This window comes from Micromesistius poutassou (genome assembly GCF_964030765.1).
Source record: "Micromesistius poutassou genome assembly, chromosome: 19".
Classification (NCBI taxonomy): Eukaryota; Metazoa; Chordata; class Actinopteri; order Gadiformes; family Gadidae; genus Micromesistius; species Micromesistius poutassou.
Window position 1 is genome coordinate 14,673,118 of NC_140289.1, and position 3,156 is coordinate 14,676,273.

At 52.5% G+C, this 3,156-nt stretch overlaps 1 pseudogene across 1 annotated transcript in view; it reads right to left on the reverse strand.

Moving 5' to 3' along the window:
- Positions 1-1,327, reverse strand: part of LOC311363858 (voltage-gated potassium channel regulatory subunit KCNF1 pseudogene) — a 1,545-nt pseudogene extending 218 nt beyond the window's left edge. Inside the window, exon 1 of the transcript in view lies at positions 1-1,327. This exon is cut by the window's left edge and continues 218 nt beyond it. The product of the transcript in view is annotated as a voltage-gated potassium channel regulatory subunit KCNF1 pseudogene (transcript).
- Between the last annotated feature and the right edge of the window lie 1,829 nt (positions 1,328-3,156).

Genomic DNA, 3,156 nt, shown 5'->3' on the forward strand with positions numbered 1-3,156 from the left:
TGTAGAAGATGACGAAGTTGTTGATGATGGGGTGGATGGGCAGCGCGATGGCGATGACCCCGCACAGGAAGCTGACCGCCGCGTTGCACCGACCCAGGGTGGTCTTGGGGTACACGTCGCCGTAGCCCACCGTCGTCATGGTGATGACGGCCCACCAGAAGGACTGCGGGATGCTGGTGAACAGGGTGTCCGGGTGGCTCTGCTCCATGGTGTAGCCCAGCGCGGAGAAGAGGAACACCCCCACGCCCATGTACATCAGCAGCAGGCCCAGCTCCTTGAAGCTGCTCTTCAACGCCGACGTGAGCGTCTGCAGGCCCGACGAGTGGCGCGCCAGCTTGAAGATCCGCGCAATGCGCATGATGCGCAAAGCCTGCACCGCCTGTTGCACGTTGGCCAGCTCCATCATGGCGGTGCCGAGGGACGTCAGAGTCCACACCACGAAGAAGGGCATGATGGCCATGAAGTCGACGATGTTCATGAAGGAGAGGACGAACTTGACTTTGTTCGGGGAGGAGAGCAGACGCAGCGCGTACTCCACGGTGAACCAGCCGATGCACAGCGTCTCGATGAGCTCCAGCGTGGGGTGCTCCGTGAGGACCCCCTCCGCGTCCTCGGTCTGCACGTCGGGCAGGGTGCCCACGCACATGACCACGGAGGAGACGAGGATGAAGAAGAAGGACGCGATGGCTATGGTGCGCGCCGGGAGCGAGGACTCGGGCTTCTCCATGAGCCGCCACAGGAGGGTCTGCAGCCGCTGCCAGCCGGTGCTCGACGGGTCCCCGTCACGGTCCACCAGGATGGTTTTCACTTTCTCCGCGATCTCCGCCAGCTCGTTCTCCACGTCGTTCAGGTTGCTCTTGCAGCACTCGTCCAGATAGTCGGGGTCTACCTTCCAGAACTCCATCTCCTTCATGAAGCAGATGGGGCAGATGCCTCGCTTCATGTGGATCTCCCCGTAGTAGTACAGCTCCATGATGCACTTGAACGCGTCGGGGTCTCGGTCGAAGTACAACTCCTTGGACTCCGGGTCGTAGTCGTCACACAGCGAGGATGGGTCCTCGGAACCCGCAGAGGAACTCTCCACTATCTCTGCCAGGCGGGTCTCCGGGAAGCGGGTCAGAACGTCCCCGTACAACACCTGTTTAACCCCCCCTATGTTCACCACCACCTCGGTCTGCTCGCTGGCCCCGGACGATCCGTTGCAGTTGGCGTACCGTGTCCTGGGGAAACCCCACATGATGATCTTCTTCTCCACATTGTCCGTCTTCAGCAGGAACGTGTTGTAGCAAGCCATGGCGCCGTCCGCTGTCTCCCCGCGCTCCAAACTCGGTGTCCTTGGTGTTAGGCGCGCATCCGAGCCTCGCCGGTGTGTGTGTGTGTGTGTGTGTGTGTGTGTGTGTGTGTGTGTGTGTGTGTGTGTGTGTGTGTGTTCAGAGGAGGAGGATGGGGAGGATGCACCACTCCGCCGGTGTGTGTGCTCAGAGGACCACTCCGCCTGTCTGCTCCCGGCCGTCTGCCGGTGGTTGCGCACCGCGCGCCGCGCGCTGTGGGGAACCTAGAGTGCGCGCCGTGCAGTCCGGTGCGCGCCAAAGCACACACACACACACACACACACACACACACACACACACACACACACACACACACACACACACACACACACACACACACACACACACACACACCGCCGCACGCACGCACGCACGCACACACACACACACACACACACACACACACACACACACACACACACACACACACACATCCGAGGCTCGGATGCGCGATCCGATCGATCAGTGAATGTTAATATTAACATTTTAATTTGATTTTGCGGCGATGAGGCCCTAAAGAGAGTTAGTTTAGGGAGTGTAGAAACCAGACATCACTTTACAGAGAGAAAAAAACGACTGCACAACTAACGAGGCACTACGACTAGCATCATCTCAATAATTATATAGGGCACGGGGACAAACAGCCATAAACAAAATTGTATTGCATTTTACAACCAAAAGGGAAATTCCCTTTATTATTTTTGTTAACGAAATATCATAATTAATAAACCGTCCTAGGCCTATATAAGCTGCTACACTATAACAGGCCAACTCTCCCAAACAAATTAAATTTTAGTTATTATTTTTCGATATGTTTATATGTGTCAAATATATCCGACCTCCATACCAATAAAGCAATGCGTATATAGAATATGAAATAGTTGGATGTGCGTTCAATCAGACAAGAACGCCACCGTGTGACCGTAGTATTTGTCTCCCTCTAGTGGTCACCGGCAGCCTTACACAAAGCATTCAACTAGATCCGTTAGGCCTCGCTGAAATGGCCCACTATAGAAATTATGATTTTTATGTCACTAATATCATAAGAAAAGTTAAAATAAATGCTAAAATTCCCAAATTCCTCGAAAACTATCAAATGATGCAATGTTGATGTTGGCTACAGTACAGGTATTTGCTATTCTGTTATTGCATCATAGATTTGATATAGTGTATTCTGTTGATGTTGGAGAATACACACATATACACAGACATGTATTTATCTGGGACCCATCCCCACTCTGATCATAATGTAATCACTCAACTGTACAACTTGGACACAATAATTCCTCATAATAAGACAGATACAGGTGGGTGATTGGTCGGGGGTTCGTGTCGTGTGTCGTGTGTTCGTGTTCGTGTTGCTTCGTGTCCACCGGCCTATGGCTTTATCCACGTGGTTCACACTTTCACACACACACACACACACACACACACACACACACACACACACACACACACACACACACACACACACACACACACACACACACACACACACACACACACACACTCTGCGGACAGCTGTCTGTTACTGTTTTTGTTTCTTTTGTATAATATTAAAACAAACAATGCTTTAATATACCCCTCTGGCCGGGTCGGGGCATATCATCAGTTAACCTAAGCCTTTTATTTCCTCTTTTTATGAATCTATAATTCCGTGTTTTGTTTATTCTGTCGCCCGTCCATCCATTCATAGACGCGCTCGTGTCGGGTTCCTCTCCTCCTATATACCGGTAGTGAAACTACACGGCGCTCAGTGATTGGCCCGACAGGAGCGTTGCCGCTAACGGACCAATCAGCGCGGGCCACGGTAAGACTTCGCCTT